This window comes from Neofelis nebulosa, chromosome 4 (assembly GCF_028018385.1).
Source record: "Neofelis nebulosa isolate mNeoNeb1 chromosome 4, mNeoNeb1.pri, whole genome shotgun sequence".
Taxonomy (NCBI): domain Eukaryota; kingdom Metazoa; phylum Chordata; class Mammalia; order Carnivora; family Felidae; genus Neofelis; species Neofelis nebulosa.
The window spans coordinates 75726500-75746355 of NC_080785.1; the positions used below are offsets into that span (position 1 = coordinate 75726500).

At 36.6% G+C, this 19856-nt stretch overlaps 1 protein-coding gene across 4 annotated transcripts in view; it reads left to right on the forward strand.

Moving 5' to 3' along the window:
* The window catches only part of FAM237B (family with sequence similarity 237 member B), a 97747-nt gene continuing 77891 nt past the window's right edge, over positions 1-19856 (forward strand). For 2 of the 4 annotated variants that reach the window (XR_009260497.1, XM_058725167.1), the window contains exons 1-2: positions 2-473; positions 19019-19181. The gene's annotated coding sequence lies outside the window, so the exon portion shown is untranslated. Of the gene's footprint in view, positions 474-2981; positions 5270-19018; positions 19182-19856 lie in introns of those variants that run through there. The other 2 variants (XR_009260499.1, XR_009260498.1) reach the window with 2 other exon arrangements.

Below are 19856 nucleotides of genomic sequence, written 5' to 3' on the forward strand. Positions count from 1 at the left end.
ATGGACTCCCACTGACTGGCGCAGGCGCAGGCGCAGGCGCAGGCGCTGAGCGGCTTGCCTTACTGGTAGGTGGGAAAGAGTGACTTCTGTTTAGGCGTAAAGCAACGAAAAACACTGAGAAAATGTCGAGGGGCACTGTGGCAAAGGACAATCGGGTGCACAGTGGATACCTGAGGAATGAATACTTTGCATGGGAAGGGACTGGAGACTGAAAGGCCGTGAAGGAATTTTTCCGCTAATTGAGGAAACCAAAGGTACCAGTCTTCACTCGGTGAAGCGGAGTGGAAAAAACAAAACACACACACACGAGAAGAACCACCAACAGACAATAAAACCAAACGCGTAAAAGACAGAAATTGAGCGGCGAAAGAAGAGGCCGAAAGGCTGTTCGTTCATTGACGAGTTGAGTAATCTCTAGTAAAAGCCCGGAGACAATGCATTTAAAACTTGGGACACAAGTGTCAGGACCTGAGGTCTGTAACAATTTCATTGTGTGTAGTGGGGAAGGGAATTTGTCTTCAACCATTTGTGAGACAGTAGCTTCTTGGAGGTGTGTAGACAGGGGGCTTTCTCCACCTCATGTCTGAAGCGTGCCGTTGGGAGAATTAGCATACTTTTTCTCTGCCGGGACAGGACCTGCACAGAGTGGCCAGATCTCAGCGGCTTCACTCACCTCCTCTCCCCATGGCCTTCTGTAATTAAAAAAAAAAAAACAAAAAACTCTACAGCCAAGTTAGGCGACCCTGCACCACGCTGCTAGTCGTACAGTAATCTTTCTTAACCACTCCGGCTCTTTATTTCTGAAATCCTTTTCATACTTCTACCCCTCATTTATGAAAGTGATTATTTGGAAATACAAAATGTGAAGAAAGAAAAAAGCCCTCTCTGTTGCTCTTTTGCTATTGAACCTTACTCTGCCCCACTAGTCAATAAAGTTGGGATTGTTGTTTCACCTGTGATTAATTAATCAGAACATTAGGTTGTTAGTATGTAGAAACTTAGCTTAATCTTGATAATTTTTGCTGCCATTTGGATTACTGTCTTCACTGGGTCTTTCTGTTCTGTCAGACCAGTGTGAAGCCCAATCTATTTATTTTCTAAATTTTTTTTTTGTTAATGGACACAAGCCAAAATAATTTCTTTCCCATAATATATACACAGGAAAATGATAACAGCAAATAAAAACAAATGAGAAAATGATATTAAAACATCCTAAAATACAGAGGAACGTTCTGTACTATAAGCAAAGGAGAAAGCGTATTTTGTTTGAACAAAACATGGTCAGAGCCTGAGATATTTATTACAGCTCTGGTTATCAGATAGTAAAAGAAACATGAAACTAGAAACTGCCCCCTTAAAAATGTGCAGATAAAATGAACATGAGGTGAAATGACCCAAGGCATTATCCAGACCTGATGCAGAAGTCATTATTGGACAAAAAAATTACTACCTCTGCCATTGAGAAGACAAAACACCTTACCCATTGCTGCTAAGAAGATAAAAGTATAGGAAAAACATTAAACTTAGTGGCATTAGAGAATTTGGCATAATAGGCATGATAGTCCCAAATGAGCCATTGGCATAACTCACAATTTGATTTCAAAAAAATCTTTAATATAAGCTAGAGTTATTCTAACAAAAAATTTTAATAAGCATTTCATTTTGAAATAAATTTAAATTTGCAAAAAGTTATAAAATAGCCCAAAGACCTTTCATATTACCATTTACTCAGCTTGCCCTAATGTTAACCATTTGTCAAAACTATGGAATTTATGTTGGTACAATATGATAGACTTTACTTGATCTCTTTACTTTTTCTTTTTTTTTTTTTTTTTTTTTCAACGGTTTTTATTTATTTTTGGGACAGAGAGAGACAGAGCATGAACGGGGAAGGGGCAGAGAGAGAGGGAGACACACAGAATTGGAAACAGGCTCCAGGCTCCGAGCCATCAGCCCAGAGCCTGACGCGGGGCTCGAACTCACAGACCGCGAGATCGTGACCTGGCTGAAGTCGGACGCTTAACCGACTGCGCCACCCAGGCGCCCCTCTCTTTACTTTTTCAACTACAACCTTTTTCTGTTCCAGAATATAATCTTGGACACCACATTACATTTAATCTGATAAATATTTTAGTGTAGCTATTATTTTAAGTGTAAAATGAACAAATATATAATTAACAAATCTAACATTTTATGATTTTGTACTGTTTAATTTTGTCAGCAGACTAAAATGAGAAATAACTTGATTATTTGCTTTATAGTTTATCTAAATTGATCTTTTGCCCTCTCACCTTCTATTAATTAGATTCCTACCTTTTGTCTATCATGCTTTCGGTTCTTTCCAAGAGAAGTCAACATAGCTAAGTTAAAGGGTCTATATGTGAAACTGCAAAGATAGAGTCTGTCATCAATTTTATACCACTCTCTAGGGTATTCACTAATTTCCTGGAAATGCCAGCCTCTTCTCTATACCAAAAACTAATTTCCCAGGATACATAAGGGAACTCCTAATGTGGTGTTTTCTCCTCCAACAGGCCTCTTTATTTCCCTCTTTTTTTCCTCTCATATCAAAACTTAGCAAGCCTACAGCTTATTTCCTGAGGATATTTCCAAGGACAGCCTAGCCATTCTGACAAAATAATCGTGTCAAGATGTTTCTAGGTGAAATTGGCATAAAGTTACTCCTACTAAAGATATGTACTCAATGGCTTCCGGTTACTTCATTGAGGAGAAATAACTCCATTGCTGGAATTTTCAGGTACCATGGCAAGTCGATGGAAGAGGTTTTTGGTGGATGGGCATGTCTTCCAGATCTACTTAAGGCAGATGCTTCCTGTGATATCAATCACAGGCCTAAACCAGGATGGACTTGGAGCTAGATGGGAAAGAAGGAGGCTAAGCATGTAAATAAATCTGTTTCTTATTTTTTTTTAATTAAAAAATTCTTTTTCATGTTTATTTTTGAGAGAGAGAGAGAGACAGAGCATGAGCAGGCAAGGGGCAAAGAGAGAGGAAGACACAGAATCCAAAGCAGGCTCCAGACTCTGAGCTGTCAGCACAGATTCTGACATGGAGCTCGAACTCCCAAACCATGAGATCATGATCTGAGCTGAAATCAGACGCTTAACTGACTGAGCTACCCAGGCGCCTCAAGCCTGTTTCTTTTTATAATAACTACTCAGATTTGCAGGAAATTTCATATATAACACATAATTGAAAATATAGTTCTATATTATACTATAGTACTACAAAAATAAACAATTTTACATTATTCATCTCATTTCTCTCTATTAATAATAGTTACTCAGGAGGTGAATAGCTTATCCCAGAATTTGCTATGAATTAACTTTCTGATACTCCATCATCTACAGTTTTTTTTTTAGCATCTACAGTTTTTATGAATATTATGCTAGCAAGAAGTAATCATTAGATTAGATTTACTAGTACTTACTAGTAAAATGTTTTCTCTCTGCATTTCCTTTTCCAGAGTCACCCCAAGGACAAAGTGTTGAAATAATAGTTTGTTTTTAGTATTCTTAACCTTCCCTTTTTGCACTCCTCCCCACCCCCCCCCCCCACTGCCGACACTATAATTACTTTTTACTACAGGTACTAAGTACCCTTCTGCTATCCTCTCGCAGTACCCGTGAAAACTGGATCTCAGACATGAATATGATACCTGCATTTTACAACCTGACATGATTTTAACCCAATGTGTTAATTCTCTCAGGGCATCTGCTTTTAGTTTTTTATCTCTATTTGTGGAATGAACAAAAGGCCCTAACTTCTACTAAAACAATTTAAAGCTTTACTGTGGGAGATCCTCCAGTGGGGGAATATATGGAAAGAGTAAGGCTTCAGTATAACGGAGGTGGCAGCTTATATTGCTTCTATAAGATTCATTCTAAACTTAATTATTTTATTGATTCTATAGTGAAATTGTTATCAGGCTTCACTAGTTTTCATGTACAGAGGAAATAATTTAACCCAAAGGTCTTTTTCACTGTAATCCTTTATCCATATGATCTCCAGAGGTGTTTTATTCCCTCTTAAACACAATGCATTTGATCATATCACTGTTTTCAAGATCCCCTTATGATCTTAGAATGACTGCTATTGTTCCAGACATCATATCCATGTTCCAGGTGGGAACATTTATAAAATTTCTTTCTTGGAAGTTCCATGCTTATGTCTCATTGCTACCTCTATCTTGAAAAGCTCTTTTTTTAATTTTTTTTTTTATTTTTAATAAGGTGGTTACTTTGTCATCTCTAGCGGTTTAGATGTATTTGTCTTATTCTTTTTAGTATTTCCTAACAGGGTCCATTTGGCCCAGGCCTCAGACTCAATATATGCACCCTGCATTTGTTAATTTATTCTTAAGAAATATGGTGGCTATATTGCTAACTCCTATGACATATGAATCACCTGAAGTGGGGCACAGAGTTATTCTTGTTACCCTCATAACATAAATTATTTTAGTTTCATGCCATTAAAAATATTGTTACTCTGAGAACAATTATTAATTGGGGTCTGAAACTCAGTGATTAAATCAAGTTCTCCTAGGTAATAAGGGCAAATATATTGAACAAATGAGAGCCATATACCAGTTAAGGTTCATCTTTCTAGATTAAAATGTAGTATTGTCAAACTGAGGGCCTCTGGCCATGTAATTATTGCCCTGAAACAAAACCCATGTGAAGAAAAATAGATTTATTGCCTTTCTTCCTAGGGATTTATAGTTTGTTCCTTCTTTCATTCACATAACAATTACTGAATTCCAAATTTATCCCACATACTCATCTGTGGGCTGGAACACTGCCATGGTTACTGGAATAACTGAGCAAGAATAAGCAGAGTAGTTGTATTAATGAAAGCAAGAAGTAAATACTAATATTTCTGATACCTGAATTCATAGTGAATGGAGAAACTTATTCCTATTGAACATGATTTTGCTTTGTTCTTAATGCACCCTGTTTTTAATTTGAAGAATGTTATTGAAAGGTTATTTTCTTAGAAATATTTATAGAAATCCTAAGAAATGGTTGAATCATGTTTTTAAGACCCCCAGTGTCAACCACCTGTACTAGAAGGATAAAAGTATTTTAAGGGGCTTCCACTATACTATGAGTCACTGATTGCTCTCTTTTTAATACTTTCTTGTAATCATCTACATGTATAATAATGGCTGTGGAATTATCAGAAGGACCTTTGATAATACTGCTTCCTGCTTATCCAAAACAAGAGCACTCATACAGCAGGAAATTCAGTAATATATTCAAGATTCTCATTTATCTAACACATTTTCTTTGTTGCTTGTTACTGATACTTGCTGAACAATATACACTTAATAGTAAAATAGAATTCTTAGATAATTTGAATAATAATACAAAATAAGGAAACAAATATTTATATTAACATACTCATGTATTATTTTAAGTCTTTATTACTACCTCATCATAAATTAATCATCTAGAATATTCTCTTATAGGAGGAAGTATTGTAAGAACATGTAAGTCATTGTCCTATTGTTACCGAAACCTAAGTTCAGCTGCCCATCAGTTGAAAGGCCAATACTCAAGATATGAGTTTTGATTGGAAAGGAATATGAGTTTCATTCAGGAGGCCAGCCACCTGGGAAGAAGGTGGACTCTTGTCCAAAGGCCAGCTCCTAGGTTTCTACCTGGCCCAGGGTTTTAAATGGGTTTAATCAGTTAAGGGAGTATAGTGGTCTGTGACACTTCTTGATTACATGCAGACTCGATGATGCCAGCTACAGAGTTATCTTGGTACTCGGAAATTTTGCAGGAAATTCTGGTTTTTTGGTGTCCAGGACTGATTGTGCAAGAAGGTCTGGTTCCTAGGTACCAGACGGTGGTTGGGCAAGAGCACTCTTATTTTTACAAAGGAGGGGAAGGTCTATAGATTCACAGAGGTCAGTAAAGTCATTTGTGTGACTTTAAGCAGAAAAAAACATATTGCTAAAAGATTGCTGGGCTAAACACAAAGCCAAGGTGGCTTCAAGCAGACATGCTGGCCTCAGTGGCCTGGGAAAGTTTTGGCTCCTTATTCCCCGAGGCCAGTGGTCTGCAAATATCAAAGAAAGCAAATTAGTTCTGTTACAGATGAAGGGCCATAAGTCAGCAGGCAAGGAGTGTGTTAACTTGAAGCAAGTTAGCCCTTAAGACCAGCTGGACTGCTGTTACACTATACGTGTGTGTTAGACTATCACTCCACACGTGGTAAGCTACAGCTTTGAAATGGAATAGCATTTGTGCACATTGCACCCATTCTATAGCCTACATAAACACATGGCAGAGACTGTACTCTGAGAAGGTGAACAACACATAACTTATTAGAGGACATGGTTGTGTGTGTAGAAATGAAGTGTATTAAGAACCTATTTTGTTCAAGAGTTGTATAGAACATAAAAAATATATAGTTTTTTAATCTTTCTAAAGGGCCATAGACACCTCTAAAGAGACAATTTTAAAACATTAAGTCCAATAGTTCCGGTTGGACTTTAAATTCATTCATCTAATTCATTCATTTAACTAAATTCATTCATTTAAATTCATTGATTCATTTAATCTGTCTTTTCCAACAGCGCTAAATTTCTCATTTGATTACTGCAGAGCTCCCAGAAATTTCAGTATTCATTTCTGATACCTATTTCCCTATCTCCCTTTCACTCTTCAACCTACTAGAACTTTATTTATGTTCTTAGTATTTCAGTAAAATTGCACTCACTGGGCCCTTTTCTCAGTTCATATTTTATGTGATCTGGAAATGGCTATTAGTGAGGCAATTACAGTTATTGGATATTTTCCCAATTTTAATGACCAAACTGACAAGAGAGAAAAAAATGAAGATATCAAAAGGTAATATAGAACTTTTGATTTTATATAATTATTTTATGTAATTATTAGTAAGAAAAATTAGGCTCAAACCCCAATGTGTAACAAAACTGAGTGGAAAACAACCCATTTTGGCAATTATACCTAATAAGCATTGGCCCCCCTGACCTAACAGAATGCTAAAAAAGTTTCTGATGAGTCAAAATTAGGTGGCAATAGTTGAACAATGGAAAGGATGAGTCTGTATCTAGGGCAAGTACAAGTTCTTGGGAGCCTTTTAGGGTAGAATTGGTTTAAGACTTATATGTGAGTGGTGTTTTGTTTTTTTTTTTTTTTTTAATTTTACATTGAACAACTCTAAGCACAAGACCTAACAAAACACATTTTTTTTTAATTTTTATTTTTTTGCTTCCCATTATCTCTTTAAATCTTTCCAGTAGTGGGAGTTTTCCTCCACTATTAAATTAGAGTTCCAGGATTTATTTTCTACTCACTCTTAGATAATAAACATTCCTTAAAAACATTTTCAGGGCCCAAACAGTCTGGAATCAGAAATTAGAGTGTTGGTTCTTGTATAATAATCAAAACTCTGCATTTAATTCAAAGTTACAGTTTTCCTCCTTCTTTCAGCTAGTGCTGATCTTAGGTGCCATTTTGCTGACCTTGACTTCAGGCCATTCTAAATTTGGAGCATGAGACCGAGGAAGAAAAGATAATAAGAATATATTTACTTGAACTTGGCATTGGTGGGCTAGATTTGAGTTCCTGGGTTTGGCAGGTATTTAGAGCTAACTCTTTCATGGATGCTTTTATGAAGATGGTAGAAGAGTCCTACCACTGAGGTCTCTCACCTCTTGTTCCCTAGTAGATAAATCTGTGTTTGAACACTTCTTTGATATTCTTTCCTATGAGAATCCTATTCTAGATCCTATCCTTGTGGATGGGCCCCTTGATCCCTTTCAGTAGGTCTATTGAACTGAATCCAGGGTGAGCTCTTCTTCATATATGGCCCACCTCCAGTCATGGGAAACCCTCACATAGACTTTACCTTGGCAAATTAGAGTGCAGGCCAATATCCAAACAATAGAAACTCTTCTCCTTTAGCACCATAGCAATTGGTGAGCCAATTTCTTGACTTCTTGATTTCTCTGGACAGGAATCAGACTACTCATTATGCCTCACCACTGTAGGAGTAAAGTAGTGTGCTCTCTCAGTAGGCTTCTTGGAGGCCTCTGCACATCCAAATGAAAGTGAGGAAAGTGAACAGGCATTCCCTGTTCTCTGCCCATTGGTGATGGAAGACCTCAGAGGTCCAAGAGTTTTGTGACCATTTTCTTCAAAATATGAATTTGTTCACTATATTGTACACTTGAAACTAATATACCATTGTGCATTAATTATACTGGAATTAATAATAAAGGAAAAGAAATCTGAATTTGAGTCTGACACCTTACTTTAGTATGAAGTGTCCGACTTCTTACTACTTCTTGATGTGTCAGCTATAACTTGTCAATGTCCTCAGATATTTCTTTTTTGGGAAATATTAAATTTAATATGAATTGAATCAACCAAAACACGAACACATTATTTTCTTTTTTCTCTACGTGAACTTTTGTCATTATTTTATTTTATTTTATTTTATTTTATTTTATTTTATTTTATTTTATGTATGTATTTATTTTTAATTTATATCCAAGTTAGCATATAGTGCAACAATGATTTCAGGAATAGATTCCAGTGATTCATCCCCTATGTATAACCCCAGTGCTCATCCTTACAAGTGTCTTCCCTAATGCCCTTTACCCATTTAGGCCATCCCCTCACCCACAACCCTTCAGGCAACCCTCAGTTTGTTCTCTGTATTTAAGAGTCTCTTATGTTTTGTCCCCCTCCCTGTTTTTATATTGTTTTGCTTCCCTTCCCTTATGTTCATCTGTTTTGTATCTTAAAGTCCTCATAGGAGTGAAGTCATAAGATATTTGTATTTCTCTGACTTATTTTGCTTAGCATAATACCCTATAGTTCCATCCGTGTAGTTGCAAATGGCAAGATTTCATTCTTTCTGATTGCCAAGTAATACTCCTGTATACCACCTCTTCTTTATCCATTCATCCATTGATGGACATTTGGGCTCTTTCCATACTTTGGCTATTGTTGATAGTGCTGCTATAAACATTGGGGTGCATGTGTCCCTTCGAAACAGCATACATACACCAAACATAACAGCATTATCCCTTGGATTAATACCTAGTAGCGCAATTGCTGGATCATAGGGCAGTTCTATTTTTAACCTTTTGAGGAACCTCCATACTGTTTTCCAGAGTGGCTGTGCCAGTTTGAATACCCACCATTTCTCTGCATCCTTGCCAACATCTGTTGTTGTCTGAGTTGTTCATGTTAGCCATTCGGATAGGTGTCAGGTGGTATCTCACTGTGATAATGATTTGTATTTCCCTGATGATGAGTGATGTTGAGCATTTTTTCATGTGTGGGTTAGCCATCTGGATGTCTTTGGAGAACTGTCTGTTCATGTCTTTTGCCCATTTCTTCACTGGATTGTTTGTTTTTTGGGTTTGAGTTTGATAAGTTCTCTATAGATTTTGGATGCTAACCCTTTATCTGATATGTCATTTGCAAATATCTTCTGCCATTCTGTTGGTTGCCTTTTAGTTTTGCTGATTGCTTCCTTTGCTGAGCAGAAGCTTTTTATTTTGATGAGGTCCCAATAGTTCATTTTTGGTTTTGTTTCCCTTGCCTCCAGAGATATGTTGAGTAAGAAGTTGCTGCGGCCAAGGTCAAACAGGTTTTTACCTGCTTTCTCCTCTAGGATTTTGATGGCTTCCTGTCTTAGGTTTACGTGGTCTTTCATCCATTTTGAGTTTATTTTTGTGTATGGTGTAAGAAAGTGGTCCAGGTTCATTCTTCTGCATGTCACTGTCCAGTTTTCCCAGCACCACTTGCTGAGGAGACTGTCCTTATTCCACTGGATATTCTTTCCTGCTTTGTCAAAGATTAGTTGGCCATACATTTGTGGGGCCATTTCTGGCTTCTCTGTTCTGTTCCATTGATCTGAGAGTTTGTTTTTGTACCAGTACCATACTGTTTTGATGATTACTGCTTTGTAATACAGCTTGAAGTCTGGGATTGTGATGCCTCCAGTTTTGTTTTTCTTTTTCAGGATTGCTTTGGCTTTTTGGGGTCTTTTATGGTTCCATACAAATTTTAGGATTGTTTGTTCTAGCTTTGTGAAGAATGCTGGTGTTATTTTGATAGGGATTGCACTGAATATGTAGAGTGCTTTGGGTAGTATTAACATTTTAACAACATTTGTTCTTCCAATCTGTGAGCATGGGATTTTTTCCATTTTTGTGTGTTCTTCAATTTCTTTCATAAGCTTTCTATAGTTTTCAGTGTATAGATTTTTCACCTCTTTGGTTAGGTTTATTCCTAGATATTTTATGGGTTTTGGTGCAATTGTAAATGGGATCGATTCTTGGACTTCTCTTTCTGTTGCTTCATTACTGGTGTATAGAAATGCAACTGATTTCTTTGCATTGGTTTTATATCCTGTCATTTCTCTTCTTAATAATATCTTCATTAATAATATAGTTGTGGGGAACTAAAGAATGTGTTAATATGAATTTTTTTCTCTTTACAACTTTTCTGTTACAATAGCATATTTATTTGTGGATGAAATTTCCTCCCTTGTTATCATTTTTCCCCTTCTGAAATGTGAAGGAATTAATAATCCTTCAAGTAAACCTCTGTGGGCTGATGTTGGACTATAAGAACTGCTCTCTTGTATGCCATTAATTTCAAATTTGGACTTCTCTTTGCCTACTGTGTCGGGAATGATCACATCTCTTCATTAAGGAAATTATCTCTCATATGAAATGTCATCTTAGAAAAAAATGTTAATATTGTCATTTGTCTTGCCATGTAAGACTTCTGACAGAATATTCTCCAATAGATGAAAGGTGTTTTCTTTTATCATAGAAAAATGGTGTCTTATAACTAATGAATGCATTTTGTTAAAAGAAGGTGAGATCTGTCATGTATGGAAATTACAGCTCAAAGAGGAGAGAAAACAACTGCATCACTTTTGTATTACTTCCTTCTAAGATACTAAAGTGTTGCAACAAGAAAACAAAGATTACTACTTATAAAACGTTACTCTGAAGCTAGATATAAAAGGCTGTAACAGAATTAAAGAGGACATAAAATTGAATAATCTTGATCCATTTTATTTGCATAGGCAGATAGGAATTGCGACTGAGTCAAAGCTATGATCCGCCCAGGTCAACATTTTACTAACAACAGTAGCCAAGTTGATAAAAACTGTTATGCAAGTGCTAGTCATAATATCTGAGAATTTCAGATGAAATTGTAGGGTGGTTGGAATCAGAAAGTTGAATTCATTGAGTTGTTTTGTCCCATCACATTTTGTAAGTCTTAAATACATCCAACTTCACTTCATGTCTTTTTAAATAGGGCCATGATTGGGGTTGAGGTGAATCACTGTCTTCTTTCTCACAGTATTTTCGTGAAGGGCATGACTGGTAATTTCATACCATGTCTATTCAGCTGTAACTATGGTTTCTAGAATTTCTTTCCCTTTAGTAGTTTCAATTTAGAGTTGGCCATTAAAGATATTGCATGAGGGGCACCTGGGTGGCTCAGTCGGTTGGGTGTCTGACTGGCTCAGGTCATGATCTCACGGTTCGTGAGTTTGAGCCCCGCGTTGGGCTCTGTGCTGACAGCTTGGAGCCTGGAGCCTGCTTCGGATTCTGTGTCTCCCTCTCTCTGCTCCTCCCCCATTCACACTCTGCCTCTCTCTCTCTCCCAAAAATAAATAAAGCATAAAAAAAATTTTGCATGAGATTTGGAAGGGGGCAGCAACAGCCATTATACTCAGAAGGTTGATGCAGGGCCCCAGGCAACATTGCTCGATACATGCTTGCATACTTGCACGTTTGTGAACTTGTGTGTGTGTGTGTGTGTGTGTGTGGCTACTGATGTGCTGGTTCACCATGTTCACATGGATTAGCACCCAGTCCCATGGTTTCTCTAGCTCCCATGAGATCTCCTTCAGCTTTTCCAGTTCCTGGGCATGGATAGCAAGATGGTCAAAGACAGCAACTTCTTCTGCAGGTCCAAGGAGCTTCCTTGGAGTTTGACATAAGTGACCAGCATAGGTTCCAGTTTGTACTTATGGAAGAAAAATGCATTCTTACTTCACCCTACTGTCTGTCCAGCTTTTATTCCTGACTCTCTGACCTACTGACCTACAATGACTTTAGAACCTCCCCCTCACCTTCCCCAGACACAAAGGCAATTACCTTCCACAGAGTTTTTCACACCTCTTTTTGTGGTCCATTGTAATTGCCTTTTCTCTAATCTTGCAACTATTTGCATTCTGATCTTTCATTCCTCACCTTCTCTCACAATTGTGTAAATTCTAAAACCTATAGTAAATCTCTTATTCCACAGTGTTCTGTTTTCCCAATTGAAATGCAGCTAACATATTGCCTATTTATAGAAAGGATCACAAGAGATACCCTTAGTTATATACCTCAGTGGGAGAGCTCAAAAAACCCAAGGTAAAAGATGTCCCTTGGACATGGCAAATAAGATGTCTGTTTAGCTTGGCAAGGGAGACCAGGAAGGCCACTGCATAGCCTACACCAAGGAATGCCAAAATATCTTAAATATAACAAGGAAATTAAAAAGGAATCCAGGAGTTTTTAGACCTACCTTATATGTATTTATATTCTCAATGAAATAAAGTTAAAAAGACTAACTCTTAAATGTGCCCTTTTCTTTACATATGTTTTAAATTCTCTAATAACTTAATCTCTATTCTCTGCTTTCACGTAATTGTAGATGCAAAAGAAAGGAAAAAGAAAAGCCAGAAGGCAAGATGCTAAGAAGTGCCTAACTTTATTTTCCAAAGTTCTAAACTTGTGCATGCTCCCACTTAAAGTCTGTGTGAACATATACACTAAGTTTTCATTCCATTTAAGGCCATTCAAGGATCCCTGTCTTGGTTATTAGCATCATCATTCATGTAACTGATAAAGCCAAAACCCTCAGTCAATCTTGTTTCCAACTCTTCCTGGCTTCTCACATCCAAACCATCAGTGAATCTGACCAAACTTAAATATTTCCAAGTTCCAATAACCTCTCACCACCTTTACTCTTACACTTACTTACCTTCTTCTTGTACTGTAGTAAAAGCCTCTTAGTTGATAACCCTGCTTCTACTCTTGACCCCTTTGGTCCATGCTCTACAGAGTGGTCTGTGGGAGCCTTTGAACATATAAATCAGATAATTTTCTTTTCTATCTTAAAATTTGCCAGCATCTGCCAATTGCAACTAGGATAAAATCCACAGTTTTAAGGTCCCACATGTCCTGGCCTCTGGCAATTTGTCTATGATGCTCTCTTGAACACATTAAGTGTGTACCCATTTTGCTAGCTATTCCCTCTGTTTGGCATGTTCTAACACATGCCAAGTGTCTTATCTTGTCTTATCTTCTTGGCCAACTGTTACCACTTCAGCCCCAACATAAAATGTCATCTTTTCAGAGATCTCTTCTGGAACCTCTATGTCTAAGATAGTGACCTATAAGTCACTTTGTATTTTAAATTTTTATAAATCTTGCCACTGTCTGCAATAATCCCTATTATTTGTATAGTTGTTAATTTATTGTCTGTCTCTCTCCCCTAGGGCCTTGTCTACTTGTTTGCCAGTGCAACCCCATAACCTAGCTCAGTACCTGGCAAGAAGTGCTTATCAAGTATTTTTTAATGAAGTGGTGATTTTCCTTTATAAAAAAAATATGAAATTTGTTTATATTGTTATAATTACATTCCTAGTTTTTAGAACATGTTCTTATAGAAACTTACAGAAACCTGTACATATTTACTGTGAAGACTTATATTGCCTGCCTGTAATGGGAATCTGGATTGTTTAGAATCACAGTGATTAGAAATAACAAGAATCTGTAGTTCCCTTTTCCAACTGCTGTCTAAATGCCTCCTGTACCAGCATATCATTCTTCCTATAACTGTCCCCTTCAGGAAGCTGGTCCATCATTATGGGAAACATGTAAACCCCTGAACCCTAAAACTGTCCTTTGGCTTTTCTGCCCTTAAATTTACCATGGTGTTGCCTGGCCCACAATTATCCCCAATTAGTCATACTTTGTTTTTTATTGGCTGTGTTTTTGATGATGTCCAATCCACTTTAGGTCTTTTAAATGGTAACTCCCCCCAAAAAAACGAAATCTAGGGGGCTGAATGTGCTATGTTACTCAGGGATTCTAGCAAAAAATTAACATCAGATATGAATTTGAAAACATTATTTCCTCTAATCTCAAAAAGACTAAGCATCAAATCGTTCTCTATCTCTACCCAGCATAGTTTAGAGGAACCCAATAGTCATAGTCTGTAAAATAGTTCCAGGAAGCTTCTCTGTATCTATTATTTCAGAATTCACAGATAGATCTAGATCTAGATCCCAATCACCTCTAACAAAATCCACCACATCTAATAGGGAAACTCTAAAATACAGTGCTCTATTCTTATTAGTATAATACAGATAAACATTTTAATTAATTACTTAATTGTATAGGGAAGTCATAATTACTAGATTTGTGAACATTTGTAGTCTATCTCTTCTTGAAAATTGGCCTACACATAAGAGAAAGGATTTTTTTTTTTTTTTTTTTTGGTCACTTGGGGCTATCATTTGGTCTCCTAAATTCAAGTGTAGGTCTAAACAAACACACTTTCTGAAACCAGAAAGGCTATGTGCAGCTACATAATAAAAAGTTACAGAAGCAAGAAAGAAAAAAGGTGGTAAGAAAGGGCATACAGGGAAACTGTCAGAGAAGTTTTGGGAGGCTGGGAGCTCAGAGTGGAGAAGAATTAGAGTTTCTGGGAATAGCTATGGTTTTAGGGAATATTAAGAGGAATGGTGATAGACTAAGAAGGTTTTAAGAAAGCACTCTTTCCCTTTGACATTTTCTGTCAGTGAGAAGACCTACACTACTGGGCACTGAATGTGTATCTAGTCTGGGTCATGTGGAGTACCAGATGACCTGATCTGAATAAAGATTGTATTCGTGTTATATTAGTTTGCCATGTGACTTTGCAGAACAGTTCTTCTTTATGCCTGGTATCTTTTTCTGTTGCTGGACGTTGTTCTTTACTCTTTCGCATTCTTCATTCTCTGTCTGGTTCCTGGTGTACAGCCTTTCCTTGTGCCTGCACCGTGGACCTATAGAGAAGGTGCACAAAGGGAGCTGCAACCCTCTGGGTGCAGAAGCTTCACTTCCTAGAGTGTTGGTTAATGCATTCTGTTTTCAACTCTTATCATTGTAAAGAGATTTAGCAGCAAAGTGTGGCTCTAGAAGATTATTTTATTCTTATACAATATTTATACTTAGACACTTTGCCAGATAATCCCATCTGCTTCTTAATAGGTCTCTCATTTTTAGTTAAAATAATTGTTTCAACTACTTTTCATAAATAGGGCCCAGAATTCTATACCCTATCATGGTGGTAGATAACCCAGATTTCCAATTTTCCTTAAATTTGGGTATAATTTTACTTGTTTCATACTGAACCTAGCATTTAGTTGAAACTTCCAATAGAAAGGAAATTTCACAATTGAGATAAATGTGGAGATGTAGCACCCAGATCTCTTCAAGGAAGAACATGTTGCCTCACCCTCTGAGAGTGATATTAACAAATAGCCTTTGGCTGTAGGCCCCTTCAAGAATTGTCTCAGCTGCAAAAGCCATTTTGCCCAAGGTTGTATCCATCCAGATATGGTCTTCCAATAACTAACAGAGGAAGGGATAAAAGGGATGACCCATTTGACAACATGGCTAACCAATGGGCCATTTCAGCTTCAGCACTTCCCATGGAGTTCACTGAGAACTTCACTGGGAATTCATCACAGCTCAGCTTTTCCTTCTGCCCAGTCCTGCTTCCTTTCCCTCCATCCTACAGGTATTGATCCCAAGATCACTCCCTAACAAACATTCTGCCCTGCAAATGCTATCACAGAACCTGCTTCCTGGAGAAGTCAACCTGTGACAGTGATTCTTAAGGTTCAAAAAACATTCTGCTTATTGAGAAGAGATGTAAAGCCTAATTTTTTCTTCAAAACTAGGAAATCATTGCTAATTTTTAAGTACAAGTAAAGGTTAAAAGGTTACTACTAATGTAGATCTTTGCTTTCAAAATATCTGCTTACTTTTCTTGTATGTAACTTTTTTTTCCTTTAAAAATTAAGCATTTTAATCCTTTCACCGCTTAAAGATTTTTATGGTATGAGGACATAAGTTTATGAGGAAATTAATTGCGAATAGTTAGATATTTGCTTTCATTTTAGTAGTATTTTCAATGGAGCCCATAACAATTTAGAATTTCTAGTGATTTGGATGGAGCATTAATTGCTGTCTATGAGAAAATCATGAATAGAATTTTAAAATGCTTTAATATGAATAAAATGTCCTTAGAATGTATTCCATTTTAAAATCACTCTTTTTTTATTACAAAGTAATACAACTCAAAATATTATAAATAAAAGAAAAAAAAACCTTAAATTCTATCATCCAGAGAAGTAACAATTACTTATTTTTGTATATGTTATTTTAGCTTTTGGAATAGACATTAATATTAGATGATCTTTTTGTATGTGTGTATGCTAATTTCAGTTTTAAGATACTTAATAAAATATATCTTTTCTGAAGCTCTGTTTTTAGCACTTTGCTAGCAAAGTCCTTAAAAAGTAATGAAAAGTTACAACATTTCTTTGGCAATATTTTATAATACAGAATTTTGACTAACATTGGGTGTCACTCCAATGAATTCAAACTAGTGATATTTGTTACACTTAAGAAAATTCCCTGGGGCGCCTGGATGGCTCAGTCGGTCAGGTGTCCGACTTCAGCTCAGGTCATGATCTCACGGTCCGTGAGTTCGAGCCCCGCGTTGGGCTCTGTGCTGATGGCTTGGAGCCTGAAGCCTGCTTTGGATTCTGTGACTCCTTCTCTCTCTGCCCCTCCCCTCTCACTGTCTCTCTTTCAAAAATAAATAAACATCAAAAAAAAATTAAAAAAAAAAAGAAATTCCCTTAATTGTTGTGTTGGGCTCTGTGCTGAGACTGCTTATGATTCTTTGTCTCCTTTTGTCCCTCTCCCCTGCTTGCACTCAATCTCTCTCTCTCTGTCTCAAACAACAAAATTTTTTTAAGAAGTCACCAGATGAATTTAACAACGGAATGTAGATGACAAAACAGAGCCAGCAATATTGAAAATAAGTCAATAGAAATTATCTAACCTGAAGAACAAAAAATGTTGAAATAAAAATAAACAGTAAACACATATAAAAAAGTCTTAGATGCATGTAATTGGGGGTCTCAGAAGAAGATGAGAGAGAGGAAAAATGGGCAGAAACAATATCTAAGGAAAACATGCTGAATATTTTCCAAATTTGGTGAAAGATATAAGTTTACACATTCAAGAAGTACAACAAACCCAATAGTATAAATACAAAGAAAACTGCACCTATCATAAAGAATTGGCTGGCCTTTGTCCCTGGTTCCTAGGAGGTAACCTCTAAGTCTTTGGAATTTCTTTGAATGACAGGAATGTCTTTATTATTTATTATGGTCCCCTGGGACCTTACTTGAGTTTATGCTAATGAGATGACTCAGGATGGGGGCTGGCCACACCAGAGAGATTAACTATGTAATTTACTTGTAACCATGTAATTCTGAAAGATGTCAGAGAACCATAGTACATTGCATACAAGGGAGCCCACTGTCAACATATACTTTCAGTTTTCTTTATCTGAAAATATATTTTATTTCACCCTTATTCTTGGAAGATCATTTTCACAAGATGTAGAAATTCTGAGTTGATATGGTTTTGTTCCCCTCTCCCCTCCAGCACTTTAAAGATGATGTTCCACCTGTTTTCTAGTCTGCATTACTTTTATGATGAGAAGTTGCCAATCATTCAGTTCATAATTCCCTTGTATGTAATGTACCATTGTTCTCTGCCATCTTTTAGAATATGTTACTTTTCTAAAATTTAATGATAATATGCCTACTTGTGTGTACTACAACTACAACTGTAATGCTCAGTACCCAGATTTAGGTCAAATTTCACAAGTTAAGGGCACAATCCTCCCCTCACTTCAGAAATTATCTGAAATTCCAGGCTTCCTAGACCACCTATGCTTTTGACCCACTAGCTATATATTTAAGGGCTCCCACTACCCTTAAAGTTCTGCAATTCACTAGGATGACTCATGGAACTCAGGAAAGCCCTATATTTATAACTACAGTTCTTTCTACAAGAAATATTAGGGAGGCTCTTCAGGCTAAAGAGAAATAAAAACATGTAAATTTAGGTCTTGGCAGAGGGGGAATGAAGAGCACTGGAAATTATAACATTGTATCATGAGGTTTATAATGTACATAGATGTAGTACATTTGACAACTTTAGCAAAAAGGATGCAAGGGTGAGTAAATGAACTACTTTGTAAGATTTCTACATGTTACATGAATCAATTCAATATTAATCCTAAATACCCTGTGAAAAGTGAAGGACACATATTGTGATCCTTAACCACTACAAAATAATGCAGAGGTAAAATTAGGATCCTGGAATACATAATATTTGTATACTTTCTATATTGCAGCTAAAGATAAAGATAAAGTAAACCTAAAATACACTTTTATTTCTTTTTCTTCTTAAACAATGTCAGCAATATTTTCTACTAATTTTTTGGCAAGAGTAAGGATTAGTGATTTTTTTCAACTTTTCTCCTGAACTTTTTCTCTTATTTCCAGAGACAGTATTCAGTTCATCTTTGTCTCTGTGTTCCTGAAAAAATTATGCCTTCTAATTTCCCTTCAATTAGTCACAGTCAAGGAGTGCTTGTTTTCTCTGCAGGGTACTTATTGGTTTCAACTTCATTTCCTGCTCTTTCTCCCTAAGGTCATTGAATCACATTTTGATAAATACATCATTATTAAGGTTTACTAGAGGCAATTGCAGTTGTAGATGTTTTAAATTAATGTCTTTCATTATAATGAGTCAGAAGATCAATGAATTGGAAAATTATTCTTTTTGTAGGTATTCAGCATTAGTCAGTCAACATGTCCCTGCTGTGTGTGTGGAGTGCTCTTCTAAATTCTGTGGGGTGTGATGATGGCAGTATTTCCTGGAGAAGCATGCTGTATAAAGGAGAACTGGAATAAACACAAGTGTGACAGAACTGCAACTAAGTGATTGGAAGGTAGGAAGAATGGTGGGTTGGGGGGGAATGACTAGGCTACTACTGGCCTGACTAAACCAGGCAGTCTTCACAGGCAACACTAGAGTTCTGCAAGACTTGGGTTTGACAGATCTTCCTACATGGAGGGAATATTATGGATATGAAGTAGAAATGAGCTAAAAATATTTATTGAGTGCCTATTGTATTATATGCCAGTAACTAGAAAAATATGAAATAAACATAGTATTTTTTATAAACTAGTAGGAAAGATGACACGTTTTCATAGAAAAAAGACAACATAGGTAGTATAGATGCCAAATGCAAATAGGAATAGATGCCAAGGAATGTAATGAAAATGAACACCTAGTTGCAGAAGTAAGACTGAATTAAGTAGAAGGGACTTTGAAGTAGGTTAGGGCCTAACGTGACAGACAATGAGAGATGCTCTATCATACAACTCAGAGATGGAGTCTCTGGATGGCCAGGGTTGTGCTGCGAACAGATGATCATGATAGGATGGTGATGAATATACTGCTGCTGGTGACGGTGATTTTAATAAAAATAATGCATGTCTTTGAAAACATATCTGCTTAGTTAAAGGTTTTGCTTTGGATATAATGATAAATTAGTTGGATTAGTTAACTTGGCTTTACAGATACTGACTGTTAAATCTAAACTTCTGCATGAATTTTTCAT